The sequence below is a fragment of the Notamacropus eugenii genome, chromosome 5 (genome assembly GCF_028372415.1).
Source record: "Notamacropus eugenii isolate mMacEug1 chromosome 5, mMacEug1.pri_v2, whole genome shotgun sequence".
In the NCBI taxonomy this organism is placed as follows: Eukaryota; Metazoa; Chordata; class Mammalia; order Diprotodontia; family Macropodidae; genus Notamacropus; species Notamacropus eugenii.
This window is the reverse complement of record NC_092876.1, coordinates 351,656,546-351,680,125: the sequence shown is the minus strand read 5'-3', so window position 1 is coordinate 351,680,125 and position 23,580 is coordinate 351,656,546.

Below are 23,580 nucleotides of genomic sequence, written 5' to 3'. Positions count from 1 at the left end.
TCTCTTCTAGGATCGAATATAGAATCCTCTGACATTGAAAACCCTTCATAACCTGTCCCTCCCTACTTTCCTAATCCTTTTAGAACTGACTGCACATACTCTGCTATCTAGTGACACTGGGAAGTCTCCTTGCTGTTCCTTGTGCAAGATGCTATATCTTTTGACTCTGTGCATTTTCGTTGGCTATCCTCCATGCCTGGAATGCTTTTCCTCCTCATCTCTTTGTTTTGGTTTCTCTGGCTTCTCTCAGGCCTCATCTTTTATAAGAAATCTTTCACAGTCCTCTCAATTTTTTTTATTACTGATAAATGTCTTTTTAAATAGTCCAATTCAGCTAAATCTTTCAACCCATACAACTGGGAGTAGAAAAAAAGGCCTTATTCAGAGGCTGGAGTACTTGAAATGCTTAGAAAAAGGAAGAATTCAGAAGCCTAAAGTATTAAAGTTATGAGATCTGCTTGTCCACTATTTCAAGCAGAGGTTTTCAATAGAAGGGACTTGGCACTCTATTTCTTTACAAGATAACTATAAGGATTCTCACTGAACATACCATCGTGTCTCCAAAGAGCACGGACAACTAGCACAATCATTTCACAGGGATAAATAGATTCAAGAACTTAGCTCCCACCCAAGAAGTGGGGGCAACCCTAAACACTGACTACTTAAGTGCAACAATATTTAGCCAATTGGAATCTTAGTGCCTCCTGTCTAATTTATCCTGTACATCTCTTTTGTAGTTCTTTCTGTGTTATTCCCCCCTTAGAATGTAAGCTTCTTGAGAGCTGGGGATATTTGTGTTGTTTTTGACTTTCTTTGTATCCGCAGCACTTAGTCCCTGACACTTAGTAGGTATTTAATAAATTCATATTGATTGACTGGAATAATTACCAAGTTCTTTATGGTTTCCAGGAGCCAGTAATCTTCTATCTCTCTGTTCTACCTAACTCTATAGGGTGGTCTTGATTCAATTTCAAGGAGAAGTGGATTTGTGAATCTACCTAATGAATGAGTCCCGAGCCCCCACTCACATTTATACCCCTACTTGTTTTATATTAAACATTTCATATGATCTTGGTATAATGGCATTGACTTGCTACAGAAGCAGTCATTTGTGCTTGTTTGTTTTTTTTTCTTAGCATAGAATGATTTAGCAAATAAACAGTGTGTGAAACCAAGGAAAAATACATAAAAATAAAACATTTATCAAGCAGCTAGGAGCCCACTACTCTTCTAAATCTTAGAAATCTCCACAGGTGTTGGAATAGTAAATCTGCTTTCAAAAGCTCTAGAATATGCACTATGTTTAGTTGCACTTGGTTGTGTCCTTGGGAGTCATGAAAGAAACATCAAAAAACAGAATTTCCAAAGAATGTTTGACTGGCACTTAGAGTAGACTTGATCACCAGCTACAGAGAGAAATTCCAGAGGAGTTCTGATCCTGCCACCACTCATGGCATAGCTGAGCCAGGAAACCCAGTATTGGATGCTAATAAGAACACATAAGAATTTGGTCTTTCCCTGGTGTCAGCTGTGACTCTGACTGGGTCTTCTGACCTGGTTTGGCTTTGGCTAGTCCACTGGAGAGTAGGATAGATGGGCTCAGCATTTATCACAAGCAAGAAATATGATTTCATTGTCACTTGGCATCCTCTCTGTCCTTGACTTTTCATTTTTTCTCCTTAATGCTAAAAATGATTTTGTTTTTTCACTTTCTATTGTTACCCATCTCTCCCAAGTCAAATCCTCATTGCTACTCAGAGGAGTAAGGTGGGGGAAGGACAACAGGATCAGAAGGTTCTGTATGTGGGTTAAATAGCTGAGCCAATGTGGTGGGTAGAAGCGACGGTAGCTAATCCTACTTCAGGCTGAGCTCCACAACTGTCTGGCAACAGAATAACTTTGACCTTTCACTGAAGGTGCAAAAAGATGAGATATTGGCCAGACGTAATTTTGTTTTCAGTCCATGAAATTAGCTTGCTCTCTGCGAGCAACAGGTAAAAAAAAATGTGAAACTGTGAACACTCTAGGATGATGGTATTTTCTAATCAACAAAGGTTTTATTTTATGGGAATCTGAAGCATTAGCCACACAAAACAATCAATCTATCCTTTTTCTACTTAAATCCATGGGCGGAATGATTCATTGAGACCTGCCAAAGGCCAAGTTGGTGAGATGTTTGAGTGCAGATCATTTTTTAAAAATCAATAATGCAAAACTATTCTTAGAAATGAGTTCTTTAAGTAGATTTAGTTCAATAAATCTTCATTAAGGACCTACTATATACACTGTGCTAGGTTTTGGGGATACAAAGACAAAAAGTAAAAGTTGCTTCTACTTTCAGACTTTATAAAATTCTTTATGGTAGCATGGTTTGCTGACAGATTTAGTTTTCAAATGCTCTGTCTTGAGTTGCAATGCCAACATCTTCCCCAAATACATGTTTCAGTCAACTACTTTTATTCAAAAAATTATTTTGGCTTTTTTTCCAGTTAGTTTTCAGCCAGAGGCAAGGAAATTCTTTGATATGTTAACTGAAAATCACCCCTATGAAGCGTGGCAGAGATCCTCTAATTTAGCCATATTTATGGCATAACACTGATCAGTAACTTTAGATGACCCTGAATATGCAGCGATTTTGAACAGCAAACCTCAATGACTGAGGAGATAAAACAATGTTTTACTGATCCATGAAGATTTTCTAGTGTTCTTTATTTTCAAAGTCGTAGATAGGCGGATAGTTTTCTGTTTATGCTTCTACCCTTTGCCTTCTATCAGAAGATATTTGGAATCTAGAGAAGAGTCTATTGCAAAGTCAGCTCCAACTGGCCTATGTGAAGTCTGGTTATTAATATTTCAGCATGACCATTTTTACCATGAAAATTAGCTACTGTTATAAATTGGGTCTTAATTTATTGTATTTTTTCCTTTGGTTGTCTAGACTTAATGATGAAGAAAATGTTAGTAATAAAGATTAAACTTAAGGTTGTGCCCTGCTTACCTTTTTTTTTCAGAGAGCCAGTTGTTAAACAGTTATTAACACACTGCTTAATTCACATCACAGGATGGTTTCTGGGTTTTCACTATAGCTCTGTTCTTCAGCATTGTACAGACTGTTATTGTGCCTATTATAGAATCATATGATTTAGAAATAGAAGAGGTCTCATAGATCATTTAGTCCAATGTTTCCTTTCTAAAATGAGAATGCTGAGGCCCAGAGAGAGAAAAATGATTCACCAAGGCTGAAGTCTAAATACAGATCTTTTCCAGCTGTGACACAACACTATTCTTACAGTTTATTTTGGTTCTATACATTTTGAAAGTCCACCATTCCCCTTACCCCAAATACTGAACACTTCTTGTTGGCATGGTTGAAACTCAGCTCAATGATGTGTTAGGGGCCATGTTTAGGTATATGACTTGAGAATTTTAGTGACTCAAAAGTTTCAGAAAGCTGGAAGACACTCAAAGGTCAATTATCCAAGCCTCTCATTTTACAAATGAGGAAAGCACAACCAATGTCTTGATCAAGGTCACATAAATAGCAATTATCATAGGTTCTAGAACCTGTGTTCCAGCTGCTACTGACCTTCCTCTTTTCTTATTTCCTCTTGCCTTCAGATATTTCTCTCAAAATCCAATTATTTCATGAAAAACAAAAGAAGAAAAAAACCCAAAAGAACCTGGCCTCATGTAGGCACCAACAACCAATGAGAACAATTGTTTCCCTGTTGTTGGATTAACGACCAATCACAGCATGATAATTCTTGAATCTGTTGTACTTCTTGGCTATTTTCATTGTTCCAGGTGCCAATACTTTTCTTGGCCCACTTTCTCTTTATCCTTTTCTGAATTCTTAGTGTTTTATCTCCCCCCAATTACATGTAAAACAATTTTTAACATTGGTTTTTAAAACTTTGTATTCCAAATTCTCTTCCTTCCTCCCTCCCCATTGCCCCACTGAGAAGGCAAACAATTTGATATTTGCATGTGTAGTCATGCAAAACATTTCCATATTAGTCATCTTGTGAAAGAAAACATAGACCAAAAAAAGCTCAAGAAAAATAAAGTTTAAAAAAGTACGCTTCAATTTATATTCAAACATCATCAGTTCTTTGCCTGGGGATGGGTAGCATTTTTTCATCATAAATCTTTTGGAGTTGTCTTGGATTATGGTATTGCTGAGAATGGCTAAGTCATTCAGAGATGATCATCTTACAATATTGCTGTTACTTTGTACACAGTAAGTTTCACTTTGCATCAGCTCATGTAAGTTTTTCTGAGAGCATACTGCTTATCATGCCTTATGGCACAATAGTATTACATCATAATCACATAGCACAATTTGTTCATCCATTCCCCAGTTGATGGGTATTCACTCAATTTCCAACTTCCTGCCACTAGAAAAGTGCTGCTATAAATATTTCTGTACATATAGGTCCTTTCCCCCTGTGCCCCCTTTTTCATCTATTTTTGGGTACAGACAGTAGTGGTTTTGCTAGGACAAAGGATATGCACATTATATAGACCTTTGGGCTTAGCTCCAAATTGCTCCAAAAATGGTTGAATCAATTCACAACTCCACCAACAGTACATTAATGTCTCATTTTCTCCACATCCCTTTCAACCTTTGTCATTCTCCTTTCCTATCCTATTAGCCAATCTAATATATATGAAGTGTCACCTCAGAATTGTTTCAATTTGCATTCTTCCAATCAATAGTGATTTAGAGCACCTTCTCATATGGCTACAGATAGCTTTGGTAGCTTCATCTGAAAACTGTTCATATATCCTGATCATTCATCAATTGGGAAATGGCTTCTATTTTTATAAACTTGACTTGGTTCTCTATATATTTCAGAAATGAGGTCCTTTTAAGAGAAGCTTGTTTCAAATTCTTTCACAGTTGCGATTGCTAAATATATTTCCCACCATCCTACTCCCTGTCTCTGTTTATTCTTTCCTCTCTTTCCTTTCACTCTGTCCCTCCTCAAAAGTGTTTTGCTTCTGACTCCTTCAATACGCCCTTCCCTTCTATCACCCCCCTCCTTTTTATCCCTTGCCCTTCTACTTTCTTATAGGGTAAGATAGATTTCTATACCCAATAAAGTGTATATGTTATCCTCACTTTCAGCCAATTCGAATGAGAGTAAAGTTCACTCACTCCCTCTTACCTCCCTCATCTTCCCCTCCACTGCAAAGTTTTTTCTTGTCTCTTTTATGTGAGATAATTTGCCCCATTCTACCCCTCCCATTTCCTTTCTCCCAGTACATTCTTTTCTCACCCCTTAGTTTTATTTTTTAGATATCATTCCTCGTATTGAACTCATACCGATGCCCCCCTCTCTAAAGTATAGATAGATATACATACTCCTTCTAATTGCCCTAATAATGAGATAGTTTCTATAAGTTATAAGTATCATCTGTCCATGTAGGAATGTAAACAGTTTAACCTTATCAAATCCCTAAAGATTTCCCTTTCCTGTTTTATCTTTTTATGTGTTTCTTGAATCTTGTATTTGAAAGTGAATTTTCCTATTCATCTCTGGTCTTTTCCTGAATAATGCTTAAAAGTCCTCTATTTCATTGAATGTCAATTTCCCTCCCCACCCTCACCCCCAAAACATTGCACTTACTTTTGATGGTCAGGTAATTCTTGATTGTAATCCTAACTCCTTTTTTCCTCTGAAATATCATATTCAAGGCCTTCTCATCCTTTAATGTAGAAGCTACTAAATCTTGATTTATCCTGGTTGTGGCTCATTGATGTTTGAATTGTTCTTTCTGACTGCTTGTAGCATTTTCTTCTTGACTTGGAAGCTCTGGAATTTGGCTATAATATTATTAGGAATTCTCATTTTGGGATCTCTTTCAGGAGGTGACAGGTGGATTTTTTCAATTTCTATTTTACACTCTGGTTCCAGAATATCAGGGAAGTTTTCCTTGATAATTTCTTGAAAGATGATTTGTAGGGTCTTTTTTTGAACATGACTTTCATGTAGTCTAAATGATTTTTAATTTACCTCTCTTGGATGTATTTTCCAGATTAGTTGTTTTTCCAATGAGATATTTCATGTTGTCTTCTATTTTTTAATTCTTTTGGTTTTGTTTTATTGTTTCTTGATTTCTTTTAAGTCATTAGCTTCCATTTGCTCAATTCTAATTTTTCAGGAATTATTTTCCTCAGTGAGCTTTTCTATCTCCTTTTTATTTGGTCAACTTTCTTTTATAAGGAGTTTTTTTTCTTCAGTGAATTTTTTGCCTTTTTCCATTTAGCCAGTTTTGCTTCTGCTTTTCAAGGCATTCTCCCCATTGGTTTTTTTTTAAACTGTTTGTTTCTTCTGTTATTTTAAGGTACTTTTTTCTTCAGGGGTGTGTGTGTGTGTGTGTGTGTGTGTGTGTGTGTGTGTGTGTGTGTGTGTGTGTGTATGTGTCTCCTTCACCAAGATGACTCATTTTCCAAGATTTTTCTTGCATCATTCTCATTTCTTTTCTTTTTCTACCTTTATTACCTGATTTTCAAAATCCTTTTTGGATTCTTTCATAAGCTGAGATTGAGTCATATTTTTCTGGAAGGCTTTGGATATTAGAACTTTGACATTATTATCTTCTGAGGGTATGTTTTGATCTTCCTTGTCACCATAGTACCTTTTTGTGATCAGAATTTTTTTCTGTTATTTGCTCATTTTTCCAGTTTAGTGAGACTCTGCTTCCAGGGTGGAGAGTACACTATTGTAAACATCAGGAGTTTTGTGCAATTGTTTTCAGAGATACTTGGAGGGACCTGTAAGTTTTCAGTTCTTCCAAGGTAGTATGATCTAAAGTGAAATGTGTTCACTACTCTCCTGGCCTGTGCTTTTGTCTGAGAATGACCACAAACATCTTTTTCTTCTCTTGAAATATGACTGCAGTTCCTGTTCCACTACAACTGCAAGCTCTGGAGTGCTAGTGTTCCTCCTCACCCTGGGTTAGCATTCCAGGACTGTGATCCAGATCTGAGTGTGGACAAAGCAACAGAATTCTACCTCCATGCTCACAAAGAGACCCCTGTAATCTCCTTCTGACCAGTTATTCAACCTCTTTACCATCTATGGGCTGAGAGCTCTGGAAGCAGACACTGTTGCTGCTGATTCAGTAACTCTCAAGGCCTGTTCCTGGTTTGCTGTGGCCTGGTCTGTGCTGGCCCAGGCTGCACTGGACTGCACTCCACTCTCACCCAGGTGTGATGGACCTTTCCTGTTGATCTTCTAAATTGCCTTTTGCTGGAAATTTATTTCATTCCATCCTTTTGTGAGTTCTGGAGTTCCAGGAATTGTTTTATGGCATTATTTAAAAGTATTCTGAGATGTTTGGGGGAGTGCTCAGGCGAGTTGCTGCCTTTTCTCTGGCATCTTGGTTCCACTTCCCTCTGCTTTCTACTTAATGGTAATCTAGCTACTGTAATAGCTAGGTGGTACAGTGGATTATTATCAGGCCTAGAGTCAGGGAGACTCATCTTTAAGAGTTCAAATCTGCCCTCAGACACTTACTAGCTATGTGATTCTGGACAAATCACCTAACCCTGTTTGCCTCAGTTTCCTCATCTATAAAATGAACTGGAGAAGGAAATGGTAAACCACTCCAGTATCTTTACCAAGAAAACACTAAATGGGGTCATGAAGAACCAGAAACAATTGAAATGACTAACCAACAACAGCAAACTTCCCGACGTTACCAGGAGACCTGTTTCTGGATAATCATGATTTCAATTATTTCTCAGAAAATTCTGGAATTTGAGTCAATTCAATTTCCTGAAACCATTTGTAGTTTGTTTCCATCTGAATATGGAAATGGACTTTTGTGTTATACCTTTATGTCACTAGACTAACAATATGAGAAAAAAACAACAACAATCAACCAACCCAAAATTGTTACACTCACCATGGAATCTTCAACTACTTTGCAAATTAGAATTCTTCCCTAGTATAAACGCAGCTACTGAGGACAATGGAAAAATCAGGCCTGAAAGTGTTGAGAATTGTATTTAATTCTTTTTTTTAAAAAAAATCTTTATTCCAGATGGTGGATAAATGGATGCCAGCATCATTTAATATAAAAAATAAAAGGAATGAAGAATAAAATATAAACTCAGGTTAAGTGGCTGCCTACCAGCCATTCTTCTGTAGGTAGAAATGTGAAGGAGAAGAACGCGAGCTCCTTGAGAATGAGAACTGTGCTTTTGCCTGTCTTTGTATCCCCAGCATTTTGCACCGTCTGGCATTCTGTAAGTCCTTAATCACTGCATATTGACTCTTTATCGTCCTCTTCTCTCTAGTACATCCTGTACTCTCTGGCCAGACCTTGCTAATCATAGCCAACCTGATGGAAAGACTTTATATAGTTGTTTTAAGATTGGCAAATCACTACAGGTGTTACCTCATTTCATTCCCGCATCTATTCATCCGTTCACTTGTCAACATTTTGGTACTGATCTTCTGCTTGTAATAACAGATAACATTAACATAAGACTTTCAGGTTTTGCGTGTGTGGGTATATACATATGTGTACATATTCACACACATATATACATATATATGTATATCGTCTGATCCTCACAATAATCCTGTGAGTTAGTTGCTATCATTATCCTCCTTTCACAGATGGAGAAACCAGGGTTCAGAGCAGTCAAATGACTTACCTACGGTCACAGAGCTAATGACTGTTAGAAGATGGATTCTATCACCTGGTATTGTATCCAAATACCTAACTGCAATGCAGTCTGCTACATACCATGTTGCCTCTTTGCTTATAATGATTTAGGGTATAAACTCTTCAAAGTCAATAAGTCTTTATTAAATGCTTACTATGTGGTGGGAATACACATACAGAAAAAAAAAGACAGTTCCTGCCCTCAAGGAGCTCAAATTCTAATGGGGGAGGGGGATGGAGGAGAGAAAAAGACTTACAAGGAAGCTGAAAAAATATGTGGGATGTGAGTCACGATAAAGAAAGCTATGGGAGTTGGGAGTGGACTCTGGAGAAGAATGAAGACATAGCTAACCTGGGTATTTTTCTTAAAATGGAGAATTTTATTCAAATGATATCTGTAGTTTAATAAAGAACTATTGAAGACCAAAAGAAAAAAAACTTTAAAGATTCAAAGGAATGAATGTGTATTCATGGAATTAAGACATACAGTAGGAAAATAAGGGAGATATTTTGAGGGTGAGGGCAGGGATCTTCCCTATGCTCCAGAAGTAAAAGTGCAGAGACAATTATCTAAACTGCTATATCCTAAGACTGTTCCTAGGGCCTTTATGAATTGTGATTTAAGTGGCCTTCCCAAGTCTTCTTTTTTCAAGTTATCTTCTGCAATAGGCTGCAATGACATCAACCTTTAATTGCTATGGCGAGAGTCTTTCCTTTGGGTTAAGGCATTTTCTCTCTAGATATCCATTGCTAAAATGTAAATACATCACATTGGAATCAATTCAATTTAACAAATATGTCTTCAGCAGCTACTATGTACGAGGCACTGGGGCTGCAATGAGAAGAAACTTCAAACAGGAGACCTTATTTTTTGCTGTAAGATGGCCACAGAAAATCCTTTTCAGACACTAATTTTATAACCCATAGCTGTTGTCTATTAATTAGCTTCAGTTTACGATTGTAGCACCTCGTACAGTTATTGCAGAGATCGAATGAGATGATGTATGTAAATTTCTTTGTAAATTGTAAAGCCGTACAAAAATATCAGTTTGGGTTGAAGTTATAGGCCATACAATACGTGACTCACAGGTAAATTCAGTTTAGGAGAGAAAAATCAAATGCATTCATATAGGAAGTGAGTCTTAAAGTAAGTGAAGGATTCTAAGAAACAGAAGTGAGGAAAGAGGCCATTTGAAGTATGGGAGGATGGAAGAGACAACATATGCCATGGACGTAGACTTAGGAAGCTAAGTTTGGATAGAAGGGATAGTGCGTGAAGTGCAGCTTAGACTGGGGTATTCTAATGGGTGCTGTGCAAATTGTTTGCAGGTAGGAGAAAGGAAGTAAACCTCCTAAAGCAAACAATTCAACAATTTTTCCCAGGGCTGTCACCGAATGTTCCCCCTTTTTTTTTTTTTATGTTGAAGGGAACAAGTGTGTTGCAGGAGTAGCAAACTATAATGATAAAACACTTAGGTTTCATGTCAAAATTAACAAATGATTCTTAATGTGTTCCATGTTCCTTATGCGTAACTGCTAAACAGGTGACTAAGAAAGAGAACAATAATTAAAACACTTAGGTTTCATGTCAAAATTAACAAATGATTCTTAATGTGTTCCATGTTCCTTATGCGTAACTGCTAAACAGGTGACTAAGAAAGAGAACAATAATTAAGAAAATTTTACATTACCAAATAAAGTAGCTAGATTTTCTCTTCTCATTTTGTTGCTTCTTCAGTATTTGTACTTAGTATTAATGTCCTAATACTCTTTCAATATTTTTATCTGCTTTGACATCAGAGCTGGCATTTGTACAGTTTTAAGATTTACAAAGCATTTTCCTGCATTTGATCCTTAAAATGGCCCTATGAAGCATGTACTATAAATAATATTATCACTGTTTTACCGATGAAGAGTGTGGAGGAAGAAAGAGCTTTAGAGACTTGCTCATGGCCACATAGCTACTAACCATCACAGTCAGGGTTTGGAGTCAGAGCTGCTAGCTCCAAGTCTACCCCTCTTTCCACTATTTCACACACTTATGTTAAAAAGACATTTCATTCCCTGGTGACTAGGGTTCCTTTGCCCTGCCCCCACCTCCTGTTGTCCATATTCCAGAGTTGAGGTTGTCTGTGATCGACCAATACATTCTCCTCCCCACCATTTCTTGTATCCTTCTTCTTCTAAATGATTCTTTAGCAATTATTCCCTGTTCTCTATCCCCAGCCACCATGATTCTAAGATTGTGACAACATGATCATGTTGTTGCAGGGAAAGAGTTAGACAAGGGAGTCTTAGGACAGGGGTGGTAGCATAAAGAAAGGAAGAGAAAACAGTAAGAGCAGTTTTACAGTTTGAAGATGTGTAATTTTGGAGTCTTGGGCAGTGGAACGAAACCCCCTCCATTGCATTCTGCTCCTGCTGAAGAACCAGAAAACAAAGTCCTTAGCACCACTGAATACTTCAACAGCAGAAACAAGCTTTTTTTAAAAATGGGAATAGAACGGTTAGTCATACTATGTGTTAAACATTGGAAACATAAAGAAAGGTAAAAATCAGTCCCTGCATTCAAAATGAACATATTGTAATATAGGAAGGAACAAGTAGATAACTAGATATATACTAGATTTGTAGAGAGTATGTGCAAAGTAATGCAAAAAGGGAAGGTACTCGCAGCCCAGAGGACCAGGAAAGGTCACAGGAAGATGCTGCACTCTAAGGACCAGGGGACTTTTCCATCTCACTGCTGAAATTTCCTATATCTCTTGTCTTCCCTTATTAGAATGTGACCTCCTTGAAAGCAGAGGCTATCTTCCTTTTCTGTTTGTCTTTTTGCATTTTGAGTATTTTACACATAGAAAGTGCCTAATATATATTATACATAGATACATTATATATACACATATAATATACACACATGTATGTATATGCATATCCATGTGATATGCATATACACACATGTATGTATATGCATATCACATGGATGTGTATTATACACACACACACACATAAATCACATAAAAATTCATTCATTCTTTTTCAGACAAAATAAGCAGGGCATTAAGCTACTCTAAGTCCTACATGGAAAGTCTACACCTTTTAATGAACTATGCTCCTATATATCCTTTCTATTTGTATCTTCAATACTAAACACATAGATGGAGGTTACTAACACTTATTGATTGATTAATTGATTGTAGGGGAGGCACTTTCAGGAAGGCTTGCTAAGTGAAGTTCCATATACCAAACCTCATTTTCCCACTGACTTCTATTTTTAAATGGGGAAAAATATCTTAATGAACCACCAGCCTTTTAAATAGAGGATTCCAGTGTCCCCTGGTATCCTATCCAGTTGCTTTAATTGACTTAAAAGTAAGACCTAGGAGACCATCAAGAAACCTCTAGATTTTGTGCCAAGACTTAATATTTCACTTTTTATCTAGATGCTTTTGTGTTGGATATCAATAAGAAAGTTCATCTTTGAAATGTCTGTAGGGGCCATAAATTGAAATAATTCTAGTTATCACTTGAAACTTTACTTGTGTTACAGGCTACAGTTTAAGGAAAGAAGGATATAAGCATTTGTTAAATGATAACTGTGCGCCAGGAACTGTGCTAAGCGCCTTACAAGTATTATCTAATTTGATCCTCACAACAAGCCTGGGAGGTAAATAGGTGCCATTATCTCCATTTTATGGGTGAAGAAACTGAGGCAGACAGAGGTTAAATGACTTGACCAGGGTCACTTAGCTCATAAATATCTGAGACCAGATTAGAACTCCAGACTTTCTGACTCTAGGCCCAGCACTTAATCAATTGTGTCACCAACACGCTTCAGGGAAGGAAGATGGAGCAGTTATGATAAATTTTTTCTTTTTTCTTGGGTAGAAGAGGGAACTTGAGGAGAGGAATGAAGAAAGAGAACATCCTGGTACTTTTCTTGAAAGTCTAAATTCATTCTGGAACTTTTAAACAATACTAACAGTGACTTCTTTACTCTAATTCCATTTGTAACTCTTTTCCTGTACTTATTCTTGTCTTACTCCCTCTTACCCCGAAGTTTTCCTTTCCTTACCTTCTCTCACTTGCCTCTTGGCTACCCCTTACCAGAATCTCCTCATTCTCCTTCTTCCTTTTCTTTGATTTCATTCCATCTTTTTTCTCCTTTTTTCAAAGATGCCAAAGTAGGAGAGCAGTTTCTGAGGGAATGAGGAGCTAAGTTAGTGATAAAATAGATAGAGCACTGGATTTGGAAAAAAGAAGAGAGAGGTAGGAAAAGAGAAAGAAAATGTTTATTCAAAGATTCCTGTATTTTCTCATTTCAAGGAATGGCCACATCCCTTTAATTTATTTTTCTTCTGGGCTCCTCCATAGACACAGTCGGGCCAGCCGTCTACCTTACTCTTTGCAGAGATGATCAAAATGGGTTGACCTTTAAGACATAGCTTAAAGCCACATACATGACCTGAATTGATATGAAGAACACACTGACTTATATAGGCAGATAGTAAAAATATAATTAATTACATGTTCTAAAAATGTGCTCTGAACCTCTTAAATGAATGCATTTCACAGCAAAACAGTAACAGTGATTGTAATAATGACAAAGTTGATGCCTACTACAGGAACCACAAATGCACAATAAGCCTCATGATAGAAATTCCTGAGAATTCAATTTAATCTAAGGTACAGTTGCTTAGAAATAAGAGACCTTAGTCATTATCCACCTTAGCTATGATTTCCAGAGCACTGTGCTTGACAATTACGGGATAAAAGTGAGCACTGAGAATATTTAAGGAACAGACAATATCCTCAAATACAAAGAATTACATGGGAAGATATACAGGTGGCAAAAACACCAACTAATAAATTCTCTCCTGTTAGATACTGCTGAGTACTGTGAGACCTCCTTTCTTGAAATGAGGTTTCTGAAAAACAAAGAGACATTTTCAAAAATGTTATCTATGCTATAGTAATATTTTCACTAAATATTGCATTCACTTTTTTTCTGGTCCCCTGATCTTAACTCAATTCAACTAGCATGGTTTTCTTTGATATACTATATCAATAACAAGACAAATTCAAAAATGAGTGATGAACTGATGCATGATGTTGGAAGCACTTAACTAATAATGGTCCAGAAATAATTAATTCCAGAAAAACACAGGTGTTCTTCCTAGAATGGATCTGTTGGCATTAATGAGGATGCATGCCCCTGTGTCATACCTCAGAATTTTGTCGTAACATCATTAATTATTCACTATTTGTCATACGATTCATCTATGGCCTTATCAGGTTTAGTATATGAAGAAGGGCTGGATCTGGTCTTTCTGTATTTAGGAGACAAGGATGATTAGGAATGGGTACTATTCATTCAATCATTTGCAGAGTATTCTTTTTAGAATGTACTATAGTATAACCAGGGTGACGAGATACCATGCCAATAAAAAGGTTGAAAAGTAAAACCACTATAAAAACAGCAATAACAGCTAAAAAATCCATATATTTTCCAGAAGAAAAAAAAGGCTATGGACATATCTGATGTAATTCTGAGAAACATTTGCAGTTTTAGTGCAGAAGATGTAGAAAAAAGAACCTTGGTCTCAGAATTAACATTGGCCTCAGAGTTAACATTGGTCTCAAAGTTGGAGGTTTTGACTTGCCAATTGACTTCTCATTTGGTGCCATTGTATGCTGGATGACAGACTGGTATCCAGAGATCTGGATGGGTTAGATGATGAGCCAAACCTAATGGGATGCAATATAGTAGAGATAAATGCAAAGTCTTCACTTGGGTTAAAAAAACAAATAGCATAAGCATAACATAGGGAGAGATCTAGTGGTTGTTGTTTTCATGTTCATATAAGCAAGGAGGTTTAGTGTCTTACAGTCTTAACATGGATATTTAGGTGGTGCAGTGGATAGAGTGCCTAGCCTGGGGTCAAGAAGATTTGAGTTCAAATCCAACTTTGGACATTATTGTGTAGCCCCAGACAAGTTACTTAACCTTGTTTGCCTCAGTTTCCTCATCTGCAAAATGAGCTGGAGAGGGAAATGGCAAACTACCCCAATATCTCTACCAAGAAAACCCCAAATGGTGTCACATAGAGGTAGACATGAATGAAACAATGACAAACCTTAGTATGACTTCAGGGTGATTTCTAAATGATTTTAGGCTGAAGAGTTCAAACTGATAGGGGTTATTGTTGGGTAATATATATGCTACCCTTTTCAGACCAGATTTTCAGGACTGCACTTAGTTCCTAGTGTCATATCTTAGGAATGACTTTAACAAGTTGGAATATGTTTAAAAAATGATGAGTACAATAGATAGGGGGAATGATGATCCATTCCATATGCACATTGTTTGTAAAAACTGGAAATGCTTCCTGGAGGGAGACTTGCAGTGGACCATTATAACTATTTTCAAATATTGAACAGACTGTGATTATGGAAGAAATGCCAGATTTCTTTTGCTAAGATACAGGGGCACAGACCTAAGACCAATAGTCAAAGCTGTGAAAATATGGATTTTTAGCTGGTCATGAGGGAAAACTCTTTAACAGAAATGTCTAAAAGAGGAATAAATTACCTTAAAAGGTTAATAAACTCCCTCTCTATTCCTACATACTTCCAAATGGAGACTCCAAGTAGAGAATTCTAGAATCTAAGATCTAGAGGGGGTATCAGAAGTCAACTAGGCCACTGACAATCTAAGACAGAAACCCCCTTTCAAATAGACCTGTAAAATGACCATCCAGCCTTCACAGAGACCATCAAAGGATTAAGGATGTGAGCTGTAATCACCCACCAACAGCATGAAAGTATGAAGAGTTGGAGAATTTTTTAATGCCTTGTTTTGACTGTGCCATGTTCCTATGTCTTCAATGGTCAAGTGACTGCAGCGTATGTTTGAAATGCAACCTAAGCTCCATTCTGGGCAAAGTGTAGTAGCTTGAGAAACACAGGTTATCAGGGGAAGTAAAGTATTCAGAATTGGGGAGGGAAGGAAAAAGAGATTTGATGTGAAATTATAATGGATTTGAAAAGGCAAAGGGAAATCCTGGATAGAATCAAGGTGATGGAAAGTGGGAATAAAAAGAATCATTAAACAAAGAGTTAAGAAATGAAGTTGAGGTTTTTCCTGTTTTTTTGCCAGTGCTTGGCATAGTGCCCAGCACATGCTAGGCATTTACCAAATGCTTATTGATTTTATTTGACTTGACTTGACTTGAGGAAAGAGCCACTTGTTCTCCAGGGAAAGATAAAGTAGAGTTGTCAGCCAAGAGATCATTCTGTAAGAATTAATAGAATAAGAAAAAGAAGAGTAGTGGTGATTGGTGGTTTCCTACAAAGGGGTACTGAGGCAGCAATTTACCAAAATGATATCAACAAGAGAGAGAGGTCTTCCCAGGACATGTAACCAAGATACGAGAGAAAGCCAGAGACTTGTCAAAATGAATGACCAGTATTCACTTCTGGTGAGTCACATGTGCACAAATTAAATGGATAGGAGAAATCTAGGAAGCATGGTCAAATATTATTAAATCTTGGGCAAGGAAATGAAAACCATAGGGTCACAGGAGATTTTCATCACTGCTGCCAATCAAAAGCAAAGGATGCAGGAGAGAAAGGAAGGTTTAGAAAGTGAACAACTGGGTAAGAAGACAGTGTCTGTGAATATGATTTAGGTTTTGGGACTATGGCTTATATAAGAATAATAACTTCTTTGAGAAGATGAAGTACACCTGTCAGGGTTCTAATAAGAACATATTAACCTAATATCTTGCAAATTTAATCAATAGGACTTTAATCTGGGATGGTATTACCACAAAATGAGGTAGTACAAAGTCCAACTACAATATAGGAAAAAAACTATTGAGAATCCCTGAAGTTCACAGGAAACATCGCTCCCAAAAGATGCCTGTAGGAAAGCTCATATGTTAAAATATTCAGATACAAATATATAAAGAGTAGAAACCATCATGAACCAGATCCTGATGCATGGAGGCACATGCTTCCATAGTCTCTCAGGTGTCAATGAGATTTCAGAGACAAGACACATGATTGGAACATGGTAGCTCTGAAAGTGCATACTATATTCAAAACAAACACAAAAGATGAAAAAGGTGGGGCTGATTAGTGCTGTATATAAAGGAAGTTTAATCATGTGAAGGGATCCAGCAACAAGATGTGTGTGTATGTGTGTGTGTGTGGGTAGACATTGTGGAGAGTATTTGTGTGATCTTACCAGAAGAACAATGAGGGCAGAAGTAGGAATGATATTATCTATTTTCAATTGAGGACGATGCGCAATACCTAGAAAGAGATGAAGAATTTGGGAAGCATCGCAAGCCTGCTACAGAGGCATGATATTGTAGGGATGGGAGATTTCCATTATCCAGATAGTTTCTAGAGCTGACCTCTCCATGCCTAGAGTGACATGCACTCTAGGTTTCAGAAAAACATTTTCTCCACAAGGACAATTCTTAGGATCTGATACATTACAGGAAAAGTCCAGGCAAGGAGATAAGAAGAATGGGAAATTCTCAAAAATAAAATTATGATGAAGAAAAAAATGGAAATTGAAGAGAATTTCTCTTGCAGGCAATATGGTGCATTGGAAAGAATGCTGACTTTGGAGTCAGAGCATTAAATTCTGGTTTTGTTGTTTACTACCTCAGTGACTGTGGACAACTCACAATTTCTCTGAACTTCAGTTTCACCATGGGCAGTTAGATGGCACAGTAGTGGATAGAATTCTGGGTCTGGAGTCAGGAAGACAAATTCAAATCTGACCTCAGATTCATGCAAGCTATATGAACCTGGGCAAGTATTGAACCTTGTTTACCTTAGTTTCCTCATCTGTAAAATGAGCTGGAGAAGGAAATGCAAACCATTTCAGTATCTCTGCTAAGAAAACCCTGAAAGGGGTCAGAAAGAGTTAGATATGGCTGAAAACAACTAAATATCAATTTCATCAACTGAAGAAGAGGAGTACTGACTGGATGATCTCTGAGGTCCCTTCTATCTCTAAATTTATGACCGCCAATGATGATCAAGGTCTTTTTTTTACTCAAGAAGGGCACTCTTGGCAATGATTTGTATAAAATGAGGAGATTTGATTAGATGATCTTCCAATCCTATGGAGCTCATTTCCCCAACTAAGCTCCACCTCCTCCACTTTTCCTATTAATGTAGAAGGCAACACCATCCTCCCAGTCCCTCAGGCTCACAACCTAGGAGTCATCTTGGATTCCTTACTATCTCTAACTCCTCCTCTCCCATATCCAATGTGTTAACAAGAACTGTTGATCTCACCTTTACATCTCTCCAAAATGCCCCCTTTCTCTATGACACTGCCACCACTCTAGTAGAGACCCTCATCACCTCATACCTGGCTTATTATAATAGCCTGCTGGTGGCTTTGCTGCCTCAAGCTTCTCCTCACTCTTTTCTACTCATCCTCCATTTTGTCATTGAAATGATTTTCCTAAAGGGTCATCCACCTTACTCAATAAACTGGATAGAATAAATATAGATAAATTTGGTTTTCTATTGCTCCCAGGAGCATATACAGAGTGCTCTATTTGGCATTCAAAGCTTTTTATAACCTCGGCCCTTCCTACCTTTCCAGTCTTCTCATACCTCATTTCCCAACACATTTTCTTTGATCCAATGACATGGGTCTCCTGGCTGTTTCACAAATAAGACACTTGATCTTGGCTCTTGGCATTTTCTTTGGTTGTCCTCTATGTCTGGAACACTCTCCTTCCTCTACTTTACCTACTGACTGCTTGGCTTTCTTTAAGTCCTAACAAAAATTCCATCTTTTTTTGGAAGCCTTCCACAGCTCCTCTTAATTCTGATTTAATAATTCTTAAATTATGTCCTATTTTGTCTCTCCCATTAGATTATGAGCTCTGTAGGGACTGGAAACATCTTTTTTTGCCTCTTTTTGTATCCCTGATGCTTAAAATAGTGTCTGGCATATAGTAGGAGCCTAATAAATGCTTGTTGATTGAAGATTTGCTTAAGGATAGTAGAGGCAATGAATATAGGGGAAATAACACTGGATTTAGAGGTGCAGAACCTATAGATCTGGAGGGTTTAGATCTTGGCTTTGCTACTGGGCAGCCATGTGATTCTGGCCATACCATTTAACCTTTTCAGACAATAATTTTCTCATCTGCAAAATGAGGGGGTTGAAACAGAGGATCTCGAAGGTTTCATACAACTCTAAATCTAGGAACCTATGATTCCTTGCAGAGAAAACTCATATAAAGAGAAGACAGTAGAACTATACCCAAAAGTACACCATAGTGAAAATAACTCTGGTGACCATTGATGTAAAAGGAGCTAAAAGTCCTTGGGGATTGGGATGAGGAACAGAAAAGCCCCTCAGAGTGAGCTACTCTGCTGGCTAGAAGCCATGAACAGATGGTGCATTAAAGAAGGGAAACTGATAGAGATGAGACAGGCTGATTAGGCAAGTAAAGATCACTCAGGGAAGACTGAAGTAGAATATGAACTACCAGAAGGCAGGGAACATTGCATTATTTTTCTTTGTATATCCAGGGTCCCTTGCATCTAGAAGGCACTTGATAAATGTTTATTATTATATTCAAATTGAGGGGTGTAGAGCCAAGATGGTGGAGTAGAAAGATGCATATACTCTAGCTCTTCCCCCACAGCCCATAAAATACCTGTAAAGAATGACTCTCAACAAATTCTAGAGCAGCAGAAGCCACAGAAAGACAGAGTGGAGGAGGTTTCCAGCCCAGGGTGACTGCGAAGGCCAATAGGAAAGGTCTGTCATACCTGACTCAGAGTGGCCAGGCTGCACTGGGAGGAGCAGGACAAGAGCAGGCCTCAGGGGCAGAATTCCCAGCAGCAGTGGTTGTTCTCAGATCTCTCAACCCATGAATGCCAAAGGCAGCTTCAAAGGTCAGTGAAAGGGCTTTTTTACCTTGATGACAAGGGAGCAGGGTCTTCCTTTAGCCCCAGTCCCAGGAGGTGGGAAGGCAACAGCAGCAGCAGAAGCAGCAGCATGGTGACTGCGGCTGGCTGCCTGCATCCATTGTTAGAGCCCTCAGCTTAAAGCCCATGGGGGAATTGAGAAGCCAATCTGAATCTCAGCCCTGAGCATGGTCCTGGGGTAAGGAGGGGTGCTGGTATGGCTGAGTTGGAGGCCCTTGAGGAGTAAACTCCTCTCCCTTGATTGTGCCACCTTGGAGGACCTGAGATCTTACAGATCCCCAGAGTAAACCCTGCTTTTGACAAAGGACCCAAAAGTCAAGTAACTGATTGAGAAAATGCCCCCAAAAATGGGGGAAAAATGAGACTATAGAAGGTTACTTTCTTGGAGAACAGGTATTTTGTCCCATCCTTTCAGATGAGGAAGAACAATGCTTACCATCAGAAGAATACATAAAAGTCAAGGATTCTGCATCCAAAACCTCCAAAACAAATATGCAATGGTCTCAGGCCATGAAAGAGCTCAAAAAGAATTTCGAAAATCAAATAAGAAAGGTGGAGGAAATATTGAGAAGAGAAATGAGAGTGACACAAGAAAATCATGAAAAGCGAGTCAACAGCTTGCTAAAGGAGACCCCCCCCCCAAAATGCTGAATAAAACAATACCTCTAAAAATAGGCTAAATCAACTAGCAAAAGAGGTTCAAAAAGCCAATGAGGAGAAGACTGCTTTCAAAAGCAGAATTAGCCAAATGGAAAAGGAGGGTCAAAAGCTCACTGAAGAAAATAGTTCTTTCAAAATTAGAATGGAACAAATGGAAGCTAATGACTTTATGAGAAACCAAGAAATTACAAAACAAAACCAAAAGAATGAAAAAATGGAAGATAATGTGAAATATCTCATTGGAAAAACAACTGACCTTGAAAATAGATCCAGGAGAGACAATTTAAAAATTATGGGACTACCTGAAAGCCATGATCAAAAAAAGAGCCTAGATATTATCTTTCATGAAGTCATCATGGAAAACTGCCCTGGTATTCTAGAACCAGAGGGCAAAATAAATATTGAAAGAATCCACCAATCACCTCTTGAAAGAGATCCAAAAAGAGAAACTCCTAGGAATATTGTAGCCAAATTCCAGAGTTTCCAGGTCAAGGAAAAAATATTGCAAGCAGCTAGAAAGAAACAATTGGAGTATTGTGGAAATACAATCAGGATAACACAAGATCTAGCATCTTCTACACTAAGGGACGAAGGGCATGGAATATGGTATTCTAGAATTCAAAGGAACTAAGATTAAATCCAAGACTTAAACTAAGTATAATAGGGGAAAAAATGGTTATTCAATGAATTGGAGGACTTTCAAGCATTCTTGATGAAAAGACCAGAGCTGAATAGAAAATTTGACTTTCAAACACAAGAATGAAGAGAACTATGAAAAGGTAAACAGGAAAGAGAAATCACAAGGGACTTACTAAAGTTGAATTGTTTACATTCCTACATGGAAAGATAATATTTGTAATTCTTGAAACTTTTTTCAGTATCTGGGTAGTTGGAGGGATTACACACACACACACACACACACACACACACACACACGCACACACACAGCTCAGGGTGAGTTGAAAAGGAAGGGATCATATCTAAAAAAATAAAATTAAGGGGTGAGAGAGCAATATATTGGGAGGAGAAAGGGAGAAATGGAATGGGACAAATATCTCTTGCATAAAAGAGGCAAGAAAAAGCTTTTTCAGTGTAAGGGAAAAGGGGGGAGGTGAGAGGGAAAAAGTGAAGCTTACTCTCATCACATTTGGCTTAAGGAAGGAATAACATGCACACTCAATTTGGTATAAAAACCTATCTTACATTACAGGAAAGTAGGGGAGAAGGGGATAGGTGGGGGGAGGGGAAGATGGAAGGGAAGGCAAAAGGAAGGAGGGAGCAATTAGAAGCAAGCACTCTTGGGGAGGGACAAGGTCAAAAGAGTGAATAGAAGAAATGAGGGCCAGAATAGGATGGAGACAAATATAATTAGTCTTACACAACATGATTATTATGGAAGTCATTTGCAAAACTATACATATATGGCCTATATTGAATTCTCAGTGGGGATGGGTGAGGAAGGAGGAAGGAAGAGAACTCAAAGTTTTAGGAACAAATGTTGAGAATTGTTTTTGTGTACAACTGGGAAATACAAAATATAGTTAATGGGGTATAGAAATATATCTCACCCTACAGGACAAGAGAGGAGATGGGGATAAGGGAACGAAGGGGTGTTAGAAGGGAGGTCAGATTGGTGGAAGGGGTAATCAGAATGCTCGGTGTTTTGGAGCAGCAGGAGGGGAGAGATCGGGAGAAAATTTGGAGCTCAAAATTTTGTGGAAATGAATGTTGAAAACTTAAAATAAATAAATGAAATTTAGAAAAAAGAAATTGAAATGAAGATCAGGTGTCATCTACCATCCAAGCCTATCCCTGGTGTGCTGGATATGAGTAAGTTAGGAAGTCCTGAGTTCAAATCTAGCCTCAGATGCTTACTAGCTATGTGTGAAAATGGGGCAAGTCTCTATTTGTCTCTGTTTCCTCACCATAAAATGGAGATAATACTATCATCTATCCCCTCCCCCATTTGTCATGAGGATCAAATGAGAGATTTGTCAAAAAATGTTCGGCACAGTGTCTATTATATAGTGGGCACTATATAAAAACTTATCTTTTTACATTTGTGTGTGGTAGCATAATGTTGTAGGAGGCAGTTGAAGTCAGAAGATCTGATTTTGAGTCCTTATTTTGTCAGTTACTGTTGTTTGAGTGTTTTCTTAAGGGTTCTGTGAAGGGAGGTACTGGAAAAAGCAACTGGGGGTAGAGAAGCAAAAGCAGCACACGTATTTTCTGGGTCAATGTCGTAAAATCAATAGACAAGCCCTGACTTGGAGTCCAATTTTCTTAAGTGTCAATGCTCACACAGAAGATTTGACAATTGATTACCAAAGCCACTATGAGCCAGTTCTAGCTCACCACGGATTCTTGGCCTTTGTTCTTTTTTTTTTAATCTGTATAATGGGATAATAATACTTGTATGATATAATCTACAGGATTGTTGTTAGGAATAGATAAGATGGAAACCTGTCACAGCTATAAGGCACTACATAATTATGAACTATTTTTGTGTAACTCCCTGAAGAGAATCTGGAACCAATTGTCTTCTCTCTGGAAGCTAGATGTCAGGAGGCCAGGATTTCTCTTCTCCCAGATGTGACCAACAGCCTCTACCAATGATGAGAGTCTTATATAAATAGGCTTGGGGTCCCAGGCTATGTTCTTAAATATAAATACAGTCTCCCTATTGTATGTACCATCTTCCTGTACTCCTACCAGAACCACTCCCCTACATCTGACCATAGCATGCACATCTAAGGTCACACAAATACATGCCTAGTCACAATGATCATAAATACATTACTCCCTAGAAAATAAAGCAAATGCTCAACCAGTTATGTAAATTTAATTCAGTGCTCATCTACCTTCCCAGGCACACCCACTCAGTTTCTTCTGCATACTGATGAAACCTATGTACATATGCAAAGCTGTTACTCTAAAGGACTACCATTCTTGTGTTTGTGCTTACATACAATTCAAGAAAGTACTTGTAGGAGCAACTCTATCAATTCTCATATGTGCATTTATCTACATGACTGCAAATGCTCTTAGAACATTTTACTTATAGGCCTGCTCTCATGTAAATACACAGCTCTCATTTAAGTACATAGCCCTCACTTTAGATGGGTTATAGTAACATTCTGTCTCATGAGGTTGTTTTTGGTTTCACAATCTCTCAATTAACCCTATTGACTACTCCTTCCTCCCTTCTCCTTTTCCTCCCCTCCTCCTGTTCTCTGGCTTTCTTTCTCCTGCCTC